Source organism: Giraffa tippelskirchi, chromosome 1 (genome assembly GCF_054371585.1).
Source record: "Giraffa tippelskirchi isolate mGirTip1 chromosome 1, T2T-mGirTip1v1.2.pri, whole genome shotgun sequence".
Taxonomy (NCBI): domain Eukaryota; kingdom Metazoa; phylum Chordata; class Mammalia; order Artiodactyla; family Giraffidae; genus Giraffa; species Giraffa tippelskirchi.
The window spans coordinates 54,810,787-54,825,812 of NC_137275.1; the positions used below are offsets into that span (position 1 = coordinate 54,810,787).

At 40.9% G+C, this 15,026-nt stretch overlaps 1 long non-coding RNA gene across 1 annotated transcript in view; it reads right to left on the reverse strand.

The window, feature by feature from the left end:
- LOC145540445 (uncharacterized) overlaps positions 1–15,026 on the reverse strand; it is a 30,203-nt gene that overhangs the window by 7,675 nt on the left and 7,502 nt on the right. Inside the window, exons 2-4 of the long non-coding RNA XR_014078355.1 lie at positions 13,077–13,150; positions 11,197–11,291; positions 8,464–8,540 (exon numbers count right to left, since the gene is read on the reverse strand). This is a non-coding gene — a long non-coding RNA (uncharacterized LOC145540445). The remainder of the gene's footprint in view (positions 1–8,463; positions 8,541–11,196; positions 11,292–13,076; positions 13,151–15,026) is intronic.

Consider the following 15,026-nt stretch of genomic DNA (forward strand, 5'->3'; position numbering starts at 1 on the left):
CACAGTCACATAGTTTCAGGAATTAGGACATGGACATCTTTGGGGGCCATTTTCACCTCCCACAGGTAGATCATTCCTCTCACCACCCACTCTGTGCTCACATTGCTGGGTACTGTGTGTTCCTCTGTGATGCCAACAAGGTCTTAACCAAATGGAGAAATAAATAGTGCAAAAAGTAAGCATTGTAACAGGGCAGAGGACAGGTAAGTAGCCAGGGAGCACCCCTGGAACAGTGTGGGTCATATCCAGTGTGCAGAGTCAGTGCTTTCTGGGAATCAGCAGGAATGGGGCTGCTTACATGTGTGGTCTTTGTGTAAGAACAGGTCACCTCCCACCAGTGTTTGGGAACCCTGCCCAGGTCAGCTGAGGCTGAGCAGTTATAAATAAATAAATAAACAGCTTCCTGTAACTGCAGGAGCCACAGTGTAAAGGGCTTTTGGAGTTAGGAGGATGAACCAGGAAGTAGGATTTCTTGAAGTTACCCAGTGGCAGACGGGAATTTGAAGAGAGATCTTGAAAGCTCACAGCTTGAAAAGTAGGCCCCTGGGAGCCAGGAATTCCTCTGGGACAATCAAACCACTGTGTTGGGACAGCTGGGAGACATGTAACAAGAACCCAAACGTCAAATGTTTGGGGAACCAATAACATTGTTCAACTCTGTCGCACAAGTGGTAATACGTATGCTTCCAAATCCTCTGGGGACTCTGGGGTTATGGAGAGTTTCTCTGGTTCTTCTCTTTCTCCCCACCACTTCCATCTGGGAGCTTCTTTTCCTTGAATTAGTCCAGTGAATGAGTTACCTTGCCACTGTCCATGGGCTTCCCAGGTGAGGACACACAGCTTTTCTCCCTTGGTTTCTCCAAAAACATCAACCATATAAGGCTCAAGTTTGAGGCTCGGAAAAGAATTATGGCACCAAAATTCTACCTTCAAGTTGACCAATGGACTTTCCTATTCTTATAAACACTTCTGTCTCATTACTAGTAAATCCTCCATGTACTTCCATAAGCTTCTTATCCTTATTCATCAGAGTGCAGACAGAATGAAAACCACAATCACAGAAAGCTAATCAAACTGATCACATGGACCACAGCCTTGTCTAACTCAGTGAAACTATGAGCCATGCCATGTAGGGCCACCCAAGATGGACGGGTCATGGTGGAAAGTTCTGACAAAACATGGTCCACTGGAGAAGGAAATGGCAAACCACTTCAGTATTCTTGCCTTGAGAACCCCATGAACAGTATGAAAAGGCAAAAAGATAGGACACTGAAAGATGAATACCCCAGGTCAGTAGGTGCCCAATATGCTACTGGAGAAGAGTGGAGAAGTAACTCCAGAAAGAATGAAGAGACAGAGCCAAAGCGAAAAATATGCCCAGTTGTTGATGTGACTGGTGATGGAAGTCAAGTCCGATGCTGTAAAGACAATATTGCATAGAAACCTGGAATGTTTGGTCCATGAATCAAGGTAAATTGGAAGTGGTCTAACAGGAGATGGCAAGAGTCAACATTGACATTTTAGGAATCAGTGAACTAAAATGGACTGGAGTGGGAGAATTTAATTCAGATGACCCTTATATCTCCTACTGTGGGCAAGAATCCCTTAGAAGAAATGGAGTAGCCCTCATAGTCAACCAAAGAGTCCGAAATGCAGTACTTGGGTGCAATTTCAAAATCTTGCTTTAGAGGACATCCCAGGTGGTCCAGTGGTTAAGACTCTGCCTTCCATTGCAGCGGATACAGGTTCGACTGGGATCCCCAATCGAATCCCCAGTCGAGGAGCTAGGATCCCACATGCCACAGGGCAACTAAGCCCACAGGCTACAACAAAGACCCAGTACAGTTGAAAAATAAAATCATATTTTTAAAAAAAACCTTGCTTTAGACTTTCTTATTTTCTGTTTCCCAGATGCCACTCTTTGATTTCTTACCCTCAGACTCAATTCTCCTCACTTTTTAATGCAGATGAATTGTTCTCTGCTAGATTCACTACTGTGCTCTGCCAAGCCCTGGGCATTCCACTCCAGGTGCTACCCTCTTAGCAGCAATGAAGAGTAGAAACAAGTTTTGAAACCTGACCTTTCTTTTCTATCTCCCTCTAGTCTCTGTGAGAGAAATAGGTCACTACAGAGGTAGATTCTCTGAATGTACGCAGTTTCCTTAGGTGCTTTCTGTTTTAAATAGCAGTTCTCATCTTCACACTACATAGACAAGATCGGGAAAGGGCCAATTTAGGGACCCAAAGACCCAGTTTCCAGCTCCAGTGTTGCCAAGTGACCTTGCATAAGTCACTTCACTTCCCTGAGAGTTGGTTTCCTTGCTGGTCAAGAGCCACAGTCACGTCCCAGAGCTGTTGTGATGCTTATAGAAGAAAATATGTGGGAATCTTTAAAAGTGGTGGAAGGCTATGGACTGATGGAGGATTGTTACTAATGTTAGCAAGGAAACTACTGTGTATGCTGTTGGCAATCAATCAACCAGAGAAGTGGCTGGTTGGTTAGTTGGTTTTCCATACTATATTTCAGAGCTGAGTGATACAGAAAACCAAAATGAGTTGACTGGATGACCAGTTCAGGCCACACTGATTTCAGAACTGGGCATTCCTGTTGTCAAATGCAGACAAGGCCACCCACATGCAGGGGGTGATGGGGAAACTGTGGGTAGTCTTGAGAGGCAACTGGCATTTTCCATAGTTTTTAGAAAAAATGAGAGAGTGACAGTATCACCAGCTGGACCCATGTGGGGGCTGATGTCATGGGACTTGGAGTCCCTTGCCTTCTGAGTTGGGTCCAACCAATGGGGGAGATGAAAGTGTAGAAGAGTGAGGTCAAAGTATTGATTTCCTCAGCTCAGCCCTTTTAAGGTTGCTGCCTGTTGCTACTTGAAGGTCACAGTGGTCCTCTGTACCCAGCGATTTCCTCCAGTGACCCATCTTTCTTCTTGTCCCTTCAGGCCAAAAATAGTATCTGCTCCCCAAGGTTGCTAATCTATGCTGGTTCCTGCTTCATCTGTGGTCAGTTTCCCTTAAATTGTCCCTGTAAAATATTCTTCTTACTTACCCTATTTGCATATTAGTGTCTTCTTGTTAAGACATTAATACACTTCTTTAAATCCGTGACAGGTTAACAAAAAAGTTTAACATGACAACACAAAAAAAATATTTTAAAATCTAGTTAATAGCCAATTGCAGTTAGAACCCCGAAAGACATGAAAAACAGAGCATAGGTTGCCAATGTAATATTTAGATTCCAGAAACAGCTCAGCCTGACGTCACTGGCATTAGTTCTGTCCTGACTCATCCTGCGCGACAATCTCATCGCTTTGAAAGTACTTGGCCAAGGCCAGGTCGCAGTGCCCAGCCATATCCTAGCCATTGACAAAGACCTCTGGTTCCTTTTAGGATATTCCTCTTTCTAAACTGGAGTACCAGTTAGGAAACTTAATTTCTAAAAGAGTAGTTTTGATGCCAGACTAACGAAAGACATCTGTACTGGGTTCTCCTTTATAAATGGGACACTCTCTCGTGTGCTTCCTTGCCAGGAGTTTTGAAGACTGATGAAAAAGCAAATTCAATAGATAGGGCTCTCATCCTCTTTTGGTTATCAAACAAGTACTATTGTCTACTGAGTGTAAGCACGGTATGTGCTAGAGCCAGGGGGCCTGCTGGGAGGGAGAACAGAAACAAATGAAAATGTTGCTCCCTCTTCTTAAGGAATTTACAGTGTCATATATATATATATATGTTTATATGTATATATTACATTTATATATACACATATATGCTTAGCCACTCAATCAGGTCTAACTCTGCAACCTCATGGAATGCAGGCCACCAGGCTCCTTTGTCCATGGAATTTTCCAGGCAAAATTGGAGTGGATTGCCGTTTCCTATTCCAGGGGATCTTCCTAATCCAGGGATCAAACCAGTGTCTTCTGTGTCCTGAATACACACATATTCATCTAATGTAGGTACAAATAAAAATCTTTATATTTTGCTCAGTGTTGAGGCTAGGTCTTGTGTGTCTGTCTACACATCTGTCTACGTGCATGCCAAAAGCAAGGGGCAGGTTTAGAAGCCGTGTGAATTAAGAAAAAGATTATGAGTTTCAGAGTTAATTATATGAGTTTTACAGTTAATTATTTGGGTTAATTTGTTCAGCCATATGGTAAATTATTCAATCTTTCTAAAATTTCCATATCTGAAAAATACATAAAATAAACAAAATATATTGAATATACAGATAGACAAAGATGTCATGAAGATTTGATGACTTGAGATAAACCAAGAAGCCTAGATTGAGCTGGCACTTTGGAAGCCCTCATGAAATGTCAGTTGCTCTCTCTTCCTTAAGAAAAAAATAGACTTTGAAATCTATTTTTATTAATAGCTTGTTTATAAAGGCTTGTCCTGGAGGAGGGCATTGCAACCCACTGAAGTATTCTTGCCTAGAGAATTCCCTGGGCAGAAAAGCCTAGTGGGCTATGGTCCACCAGGAGTTAGACGCAACTGAAGTGACTTAGCATGAGCGTATAAAGGCTTTGTGTAGAAGATGAATCTTTCAAAGAATTTTGACTAATAAAAAGCAGGGGGCCAACAGAAATCATGACCTCTTCAGATACTGCCAGAAAGGGAAATTACATAACTGAAAAAATAAATAAATAAAGTATCCCTATACATGTTAGGCCACCCATTCTATTGCCTCTAGAGAGAATTAAGCTAGTCCAGAGAATACTCTTTTCTAAAAGAATTTCTAGAAATGTAGTTTCATAACCCACCTAGGTAGTAGTATCTCTTAGAACCACTCAAATTTACTCTTTAAACTCTTATCTTCAAGAACTTCTCACTACTATTCAATACAGACTTTCACCTGAAATTTCAGTCCCACTGCCCCCTCCCCACCAATCCTATGTCTCCTGAGATGGTGTAAGGTTGCTCACACTTCATACCATGGCTGTCTCCATTCCCTTTTAAACCATCATTTGTACCTTTTGCTTTCCAGTCTTCAAGATGTTTTTTGTAGGAACCAGACTAACATGGGAAGGAGACTTTGGAAATAAATTCAGCTTAAGTCCTGAGCTGCCTTAACCCCAGGGAAACTTTAAAATTATCACAGCTGGACTGACCACTTTGTTTAGAAGAGTTGGAAAGCCTCCAAAGCCAATTCACACACCTTCCATGCCAATTCACACACCTTCCATGACTGTGTGTGCAGGATATTTGCACACTGCTTGCCTTCTCAAGGATTGTACCTTCTACAGCAACCAATGAATTAGCCACTGACAAGGTGATCTCTGATGACTGCAAATACTGTTGTACCCAGAATTTCAAACATCATTTAAACAATTCATTTCCAGTCCACAACACAGTTTATTTAACAGGAAGGGACAGGGCCACTCTGTAAACTGGCAAGAGACTGAGGAAGAACTGGCAGAGAAGGGCTTCCTTGTTTGTTCCCTGGGGCTGTGCCCTATGGACTGTGATAGTTAGCGGACAGGGTGGGGCCCACTAGACTGAAAATGATAGGAAAGGTGCTTTCCTGATTAATGAATTTTATTGGGGTGATACTTGATGTATGGTAATTACCATCTGCTGAACTTCATTAACTAGACCTCATAAATGGCCGGGTAGGGCTCTAAAGGGAAGAGACAATATTACACATTGCCCTGAAGCCCTTAACTGGAGACCATTCAAAAACCAGGTCCAAATGGTCATCTTAAATACAGATATGTGCTTGCTGCTTTCTCAATGAAATCATTTTTGGAGAGAAGATATCTCTGATGCATGGCCCTCTTTGGGGTATCCAGTGAGCATTTAAGCCCCTGGGGCAGGCATATATGACTCTGGCCATCACTGAGTTTATTGTAATTGCCCATTGAATAACCTGTCTGCCCTGCTTGGCAATAAAATGTTATAATTTCTACCACTGGGAAATGATAGAGTTTTCTGAAATCACATGGCAAGGACAACTAATGAAATTAAGAAAGTCCTGAGAAGTTTCCCTAAGGAGGTGAGATCTCAGCCAAGATTTAAGGTAAGGCAGAGTCTAATCAAGCTGAATGATCAGGATGGCAATGCTACCTCCAGCAAGGCTTACCAATCTGGTGCTTCTCAAACTTGAGTGAGCATTCAAATCACTGGGGAATCTTATTTAAACATGCATTCTGATTCAGTAGATCTTGGGGGCCATGAGAGTCTATATTTCTAAAAAGCTCCCAGGTAATGGTACCAGTCTAAGGATTACTCTCTGAGTAGCAAGGTGCTACTCAGAAGGTGCTAGATGACCTTCTGAAGTACTCAGCTTCTTTATGCCTTAGTTTTCTAGTCTATAAAATGGGCTTCCAAAGGCTTGAGAAACATGGAGATGAATTCATCTGTGGCATATTCTGACCTGATCACATTCCTGACAAATACTTGTTGATTGAACAAGAATCCCTGGGGATTTGACAAACTGCTTTTCCTTCTATCTTAGTATTTTTTTCATCTGGTTATACAATTTAAAAAAAAATCCTTTTCCTACTTCAGGTTTTATACTAGTATTAGCTAGAGGATAGCTCCTAATGTAGGATGTATTATGCAAAATAACAGAATTATTTAAAACATTAAAGTTCTTGAGCTGAAAATTCAAAAAATATTGTTGTTGTTGAGTTACCCAGTTGTATCAGACTCTGTGTCCCCAAGGACTGTAGCCCCACCAGGCTCCTCTTTTCATGGGATTTCCAGGATTTCCCACTGGAGTGGGTTGCCATGCCCTCCTCCAGGGGATCTTCCTGACCTAGGGATGGAACCCGAGTCTCCTTCATTGGCAACCAGATTCTTTAGCACTGAGCCACTAGGGAAGCCCTCAAAAGCGGTTGGTATCTTATAATTTTGGAGGTTAACTGATCTGTGGATACGTGCCATAATCACAGAGCAGAATCAGGGCCCATGGATGCTAAATCTCCTCACTCAGTGACAAGCATTTGGCAACATACAGCCTTCTTGCTATAATTAGCTTTCAGGTTAAACAGCATATCATTTGTCTCAGAATTGCAAAATTTATACTTGCAATCAAACAGATGTTAAATTCAGGGGCTTCATGACTAACCGTGAAATTCACCCTTTTACTTTGACATCTTGGTTTTCCACAGCATTTCACCCAGAGCTTGAATCAGAGTGTGAAGGGAATTTTTGAAAAAGCACCCACGACTGGGGCAAACTGAGATGTGGGTGGGGTTCTTCTGAGATAAGAAAGTGATAGCAAAACAGGAGCAAATACAAGCCAAGCAGACTAAGTAAGGGAAATTATGTATTTCACTGATAGGTTCACCAGAACTATTCTCTTTGAGAGCACTTTGTTAATATTATTTTTCTTACCTTTAAGACATTTCCAATCCTTTTGTTTGTTTTTATTTCAAAAAACTTTTATCTATAATTTTTTAAATTTACTTTTTATTGAAGTATGGTTGATATACAATATTATATATGTAACTATAGTGATCCACAGTATTTAAAGTTCATTCTCCATTTATAGGTATTATAAAACATGTTGTACAATAGGTCCTTGTAGCTTATTTTATACATAATAGTTTGTACCTTCAGTCTCTCATTTGGTATGTTTTTGAAAACTCCCATTTCTTAGTTTCTGCCTGATTGCTCCTTCCATCTAATTCATACTCAGAATTAATTCTGAACAATGTATGAGAGTGAGAATAGGCTTCATGTACTTTGGTTAGAAGACACCATCCTTGCTCATTTATTGAGCTCCTACTATGTGCTAGGTGCCCTAATGGGCCCTGAGCAACCAGTGGTGTGTGTTCTGCCTTCTTGGACTTTTTAGTCTAGTTGGGGAAGGTAGATGCAAGTAAACAAATAAGTACATAACTTGAACAATACTCTGAAGGAGATAGAAGGAGTTCGGTGCCAGAGAACAACAGGGCAGGGGAGGAGGGTGTGGTTGATTAGCAGGGCAAGGAAGGATCTCATTCAGGGAGTAACACTAAAACCTGAACTGAAGAATGAGCAGAGACCACTATGCAAAGTGTGGGAAACGTTCTTGGCAAGGGAGCAGCCTGTGCAAAAGCCTGGAGTGTTCTAGAAACTTAAACGGGTGAGTTTGTGCTTCTTAATAACCCAAACTAGCTTCCTGGGAACCTTAATATTCCTCTGTAGGAAAACAGTCAAAATAGTACACAAAGATATTCTATGTGTGTTTGAGTTAACTGATCAGTAGTGTCCAACTCTTTGCAATCCCATGGACTGTAGCCTGCCAGGCTCCTCTGTCCATGAGATTCTCTAGGCAAGAATACTGGAGTGGGTAGCCATTCTCTTTTCCAGGGGATCTTCCCAACCCAGGGATCGAACCCAGGTGTCCTGCTTTGCACGCAGATTCTTTACTGTCTGAGTCACCAGGGAAGCCCAGAGATATTTTATAGAGAGAGTTATATGATGTGATGTTTAAGAGCATAAATCCTGAAGACATACCGATTTCTAGTTCTGCAGTTCTCTAGCTGTGTATCCTTGTGTGTATCATTAAATCTTCCCCAACTCAGTTTCCTCATCTGTAAAACAGAGAATAGTAATATCTCCCACCTTATAGGGTTGTTGGAAGGACAAAATGATGAACAGGTTAATACTTTCGGGTGCATAGTAAGTGGTTTGTAAAGTGCCAGCTCCTCTTACAGGCAATTTTTAGAATATAAGAGAAGTGGGGTGCTGAAACCAACAAGACAAAGTGCTAGGGAAGCAAAGAGGAAGAAAAAAGAATTTCCACTGGAAGATATCATGGTGGAGGTAGCTTTTGAACTGTATTTTGAAGGGTAGAGAGATGCTGACTCTCTAAATATGATAAAAACAAAATCAGCCACTGGGGGATCTTTCTCATCTCCTCTTTTCCTTCATCTTTCACATCTAATTGATCCTCAAGTCCTTTCTCTGATCACCCACCACTGCCTTTGACAGTGATCTTATCAGGACCACTGCATTGACAATTGCCTTGTCACCTGACTCCCTTCAGACCCATGCCCATGCCTGTGCTACACTTAGGACAACAATACTAGGCAATTGTCCCTGTAAGGGCTTGTTTTCCCAGGAGCCTGAGCCTGCTCCCTAAGTTTGTGATTGATACCTATTGAGCTGAACTCTTATCCACTACTATTCCCCTCTGCATCCATCAGACTTCAGTCAGAATAAAAGAAGCCATTCTAGGTGTTTCCAAAAGTGGGAACTGAACACAGAAGACTGACTTGCAAAAGAAGAGCCAAGAGGCCAAGAGAGTTTTTTTAAAAAAATTAATTATTTTTAATTGGAGGATAATTGCCTTATAATGTTGTACTGGTTTTCACCATACATCAACATGAATCAACCATAGAGATACCCATGTCTCCTCCCTCTTGAACCTCCCTCCCACCTCCCACCCCACTACACCCCTCTAGGTTGTCACAGAGCACCAGGATGAGCTCCCTGCAGTATACAGCAACTTCCCATTACTTGTCTATTTGACACATGGTAATAAATATATTTCAATGCTACTCTCTCACTTTATCCCATCTTCTTCCCCTGCTGTGTCCATAAGTCTGTTTTCCATGTCTGAGTCTCTATGCCTGCCCTACAAATAGCCTATTTGTACCATCTTTGTATCATCAGTACCATCTTTCTAGATTCAATATATATCCATTAATATGACATTTGTTTTTCTCTTTCTGACTTACTTCACTCTGTATAACAGGCTCTAGGTTCATCCACCTCGCTAGCACTGACTCAGATTCATTCCTTTTTATGGCTGAGTGATATTGCATTGTATATATGTACCACAACTTAATCCATTCATCCAACAGGAAGGTTTTAAGTCATTTAAACATTAGCATTTGCAAGAAGGTGCTAGCACTCTTGATGGGGGAAGGAGGTAGGGTGGCCAGAGCCCTCAGGCTGGGACCGTGTGACCAGAGCTGAAATACAGCAGGAGCTGGAATGTGTGAAGGGGCGCTCCCACAGAGGAAATGGAGGAAGACAGCCTCTAAAGGAGATGATGCTGGAAGCTGGAAGCGTGAAAACACCCTGGCTTCTCCCCAACTCCCTCCTGCCAGGCTTCTGCCAGTGTCTTCCAAGGGTGCCATTTGTCTGGAAGCCAAACGGCAAAGGAGACTGGGAAACGTAGTTGCGGGGACACAGTGCAGAGCCAGGGAGGCTGGGGAGGGAGACTGGGAGCGAACAGACAACCTACAGTCATCCTTCTGACTCTTCTCCCACTGCTGCTGCTGCACATCTGAACTTGCTGCCCCCAGCTCCCCTAAATGTAATCAGAACAGCTCCTTGACATCTACAGACTAAAGACCAAACTCTGCAGGGAAGAAAAATAGCAATAAGAAGGGATCTGAGAGGCTGGTCAGAGAGGACCTCTGTGAGAACACCACCCCACAGCACCGCAGGTGAGACACGAGGCCCAGCGAGGGAAGGAAGCACCCTGCTCATCTCTCCTGGGGGTGAGAGTGTTGAATGGACTTGAGCACTGGTCCTGTTGGAACTCTTGGCCAGTGTTATCACTAAAAAAATTAGGAAATGTTCATGTGCGCGTTTGAATCACTTTTGATACTTTTTGAGGTGTTTTCAGAAGCATCATCCAATTTTATCCTCACAACAGCAGGCAGGAGGACATTATTATATCTCATTAAAGCCACAAGCAAGCACAAGAGGCCAAGGAAGGCGAAGTGCTCAGCACAGGCCAATGACAGAGTGGTCCTTGAACTCGGGGCCCCTTATTCCTGATTAAAGTTGTTTACATCAGGCCTAGGCCTGGGGTCTCAAACCTCTCAAAGTCCTTGCAATCAGGATGCGGCCTCTACCCAGGGTTTTCAATACACAAAATGCTGATCAGAAATCACACATTAGCTAACAAAATGTGAGTTTGATTTTTTCCTATTGGACTTAAGACCCCTTATTTTGGTAAGTAAAGTTATCTGTGAGAAAAATGAATTATTAACTAATAAATTGTTTATTTGGTGGGAAAAATAAAAAAGCTCCAACACATGGGGAATGAAGAGAGCAGTAGGAGGTGGGGGAAGACCAGAAGCTATGACATGGGTTTTTACACAATCCCCTTCATAAAATTCTCTTATGCTTTGTTTCTTGGCTAGAATTTTTCTGTCAAGCAGGGGCAAGATGAGAAAGGTTGTGAAATGGGGATAAAATAGAGTAAAGAGAGCTTAAAATTAAACTTACAGAAATTGGTTCAAACTCTCTGAGGAACAATTTGATGACACATGCATCAATATTCCTAAAAATGTGCCCTTCCTTTGAATCAGCAATGTCCATGCCTAGGAATTTATCATAAAGAAATAAATCACAGTTACCCACAAAAATACATATAAGAATGCTCCTTGCAGCTTGACTTGCAGTTGCAAGTATATTACAGCACCAAAGGTAAAAAATTATATATTACCTAATTTCCAGGAAATAGAGAATTTGTTAAATAATCTATATTACATTCATACAACAGACTGTCCATTCATGCAACAGGCCGTGGAAAGTGATAGTACAGAGAAACATGCAAATAAATCAAATAAAAAAATCAAAGTGAGATACAAAAATTTGTCTCAAATTGATAATACTGACCATCTATATATACTATAATCACAGTTGAGTAATTTTTTCTTGCTTATTAATGTGTTTTCTAAACTTTCTACACTCATTTGATTTGGGTATCTTTTTCAGTGTTAAAAACACCTATTAATGTTATGGTAAAGGTGGATAATTATTTTAATCAGGTTTATTAAGGTATATTCTGTATATACAGAAAAAAATTACATTTTAGTATTTAGTCCTATGAGTTTTGACAAATATATACAACATAATCAAGATACAAATTTTCCATCATCCCAAATAAGTTCCCTTGAGTCTCTCTGTAATCAGTTCCTTCTCCACTCTCAATCACTGATCTGTTTTCTCTCACATAAATAGAATCACATCATGTGTAACCTTTTGAATTTGACTTCTTTAACTTAGCATCAAATTTCAAAATTATACTTTTACATGAATTAGCAGTTCCTGGTATGGATATAATATAATATGTATATCCATTCATGAGTTGATAGACATTTGGGTTGCTTTTAGTTTTGAGCTATTATGGATAAAGCTGCTATAGATATTCTCATACAGGGTTCGGTGTGGACATATGTTTTCATTTCATATATGTTTCATAAATACTTAGAAGTGGAATTGCTGGGTCACATGGTAAGTGTATGTTTAGCTTTGTAAGAAATAGCCAAACTGTTTTCCAAAGCGACTGCACCATCCCAAGCTTCTCCAGCACTTGGTATTGCCAGGTTTTTTTGTTTGTTTGTTCATTTGTTAATATTTTTTAAGCCCTTCTGATAGTATGCAGTGATATTTTTTGGTTTTAACTTGCATTATTTAATGAAAAATACCATTAGGCATCTTTTCATGTACTTATTTGCATCTGTATCTCTTCTTTGGTGAAAAGTTTGTTCAAATCTCTCACTTGTGTTTGCAGGGATTATTTCTTTTCTTATTTCTGAGTTAGAAGACTCTTTATTTGTTCTAGATGCTCATCTTTTATTGATATGCAATTAGTAAATATTTTTCCCAGTTTGTGGCTTGTCTTTCAAGAATATTTTTAAACAGAAATTTTTTATTTTGATGAAGCTCAACTTATTAATTTTTATGAGTTGTGCTTTTGTGTAGTACCTATGAAATTTTTAGCCCAAGGTCACAGAGATTTTTCTCCTATGTTTTCTTCTATAGTTTTATAGCTTTCGGTTTTACATTTTAGGTCTTTACTGAGGTATGTGTTTGCAAATGTTTCCTCCCAGTTTGTGCCCTGTTTTTCTAGCTTATCATATCTTTTAGTGAGAAAACATTTCCAATTTTGATGAAGCAAAAACCAATTTTTATGGTTTGCATGAATGTTCTTACTCTTACACACACACCATAAGCATTCTCTCTTTCCCTCCCCCTCTGCCTCCCTGCTTTCCTTTTTCCCTCCCCCTTACTTCCTCTCTCCCTGTCCTTCCTTCTCTCACAGAGAAAGCCCTAAGATATTTGCCAAGGGTGGTGTAATACAATGGTCTATGAAAACCCACCTCCTCTTGAGGGTTTCTGCACATTGTGGTTTTCCAGACACGAGTCAGAAGTTTAGGGAGGTAGATGAGCAAACCTGGTAGACAAAAATCACCAAAAGATATATAAATAGCAGCCTTGTGGTTAAGGGGATTATCAAACCCACACACTTTATAACCACTCTTCAAAAGTGAGATGGGCACACATTTTTCCCTTGTGCTTCAAAACTTAAAGGGGGGATTGCTCTGTGGAAATAAGTGAATACAAGTAAGCTCATTATTACTTGGTTTTAAAGGGTATATTTCAACACTTTTCAATCCAAAAATTTGACTATGGAAGTTGAAACCTCAGTCAGTGTAGCCCATTTTCCAGGTTAAGGGTATGTTTGGACAGGTATCTTATTTCATGGATCAAAAAAGGCCAGAGCCACTTCACAAGTGTTTCATGACTTGCAAGAATTTGAGGTCTTAAGCTGACCTCCATTTTACATAGTGTTTCATGTGAGTTAAGGGCCAATAAAAAAAAAACAACAAAAAACTATGAAAAGTATGTTTTGAACAAAAATACTTAAAATCAGTAATGAACTGGCTGAGAGAAAAATCAAAATGAAAAAAAAAAAATCCCTTATCCTTATGATATCATTCAAGGAGGAAAAAATTGAGGTCAAACATTAACTTTCATAGTACTCATGTTTCAGGAATCTCAGTATCCCTCTCTCTCTCTACCTTTGTCCTTTCTTTCAAACTTGGAACCGACAAAAATAAAAAATAAGAGTAGGGCTTTGATAGGAAAATAACTTCCACATTCTCTTTCCTCTCCCCATGTGTAAACAGGAACCACCTCAGGACCCCTGAACAAAGAAATAAAGACACTGATGCACAAGGCAGCAAGCGGTACTGTGAGCACTGGTGTCAAGACTTTGAACAAACGTCTACGTTTATGGGGCTGCACTCTGTCTTGATACCTAGAAATGACGAGTGGAGGACAGAGGAAGGGAAGAAGCAGTGACATCCAACATGTTCTCAAGGCCAATGAACTGTAGCACAGTTCGCTCCCTGTTTCTCTAGGACATTTTCTGAGTCTTAGAAAATGATTCAATACATGACAATTCACATTTCGTTTTGAATGTCTGGAACAAAGAAGCGTATGGACAGGACATGAGCCAAATAAATGGGTGTGGGGAGGCATTCAGGGCTTTACAATGACTCCTCATTACGGACCTTTTAATGACAGGACTCTTAAGTACTTTTGTAGGAGGATGAAGGCACAGGTGGGGCTAATAGTAAAAATCCTGCCTGCCAATGCAGGAGATGTAAGAGATGCGGGTTTGATCCCTAGGTCAGGAAGATCCCCTGGAGGACGGCATGGCAACCCACTCCAGTATTCTTGCCTGGAGAATGCCCATGAACAGAGGAGTCTGGTGCACTATAGTCCATAGGGTCACACAGAATCAGACACAACCAAAGTGACTTAGCGTGCACAGATGAAGGCATAGACCAGGCCTTCCTTAAGAATCTGTTGTCCCCAGAGCTGTCATTTGGCACTTGGCATTTACTGCCTTGAGTTATGGGTAGCTGTCCTCATGGACATGACTATTCTACTCTGGCTAAATCTTAAATTCCCCAAGGGCAAGAATACCCACAGTGAAAGTGAAAGTCACTCAGTCATGTCCGACTCTTTGTGACCCCATGGACTATACAGTCCATGGAATTCTCCAGTCCGAAATACTGGAATGGGTAGCCTTTCCCTTCTCTAAGAGATCTTCCCCACCCAGGGATTGAACCCAGGTCTCCCTCATTGCAGGCGGATTCTTTACCAGCTGAGCCACCAGGGAAGCCCGTCCCTACAGTACAGCACAGTAAATAAATATTTACCAACTGACATTTATTGATATAAATAGAAGGGTATATACAGTTTCTGGAATTCCCAGGTGGTGCTAGTGGTAAAGAGTCTGCCTGCCAGTTCAGGAGACA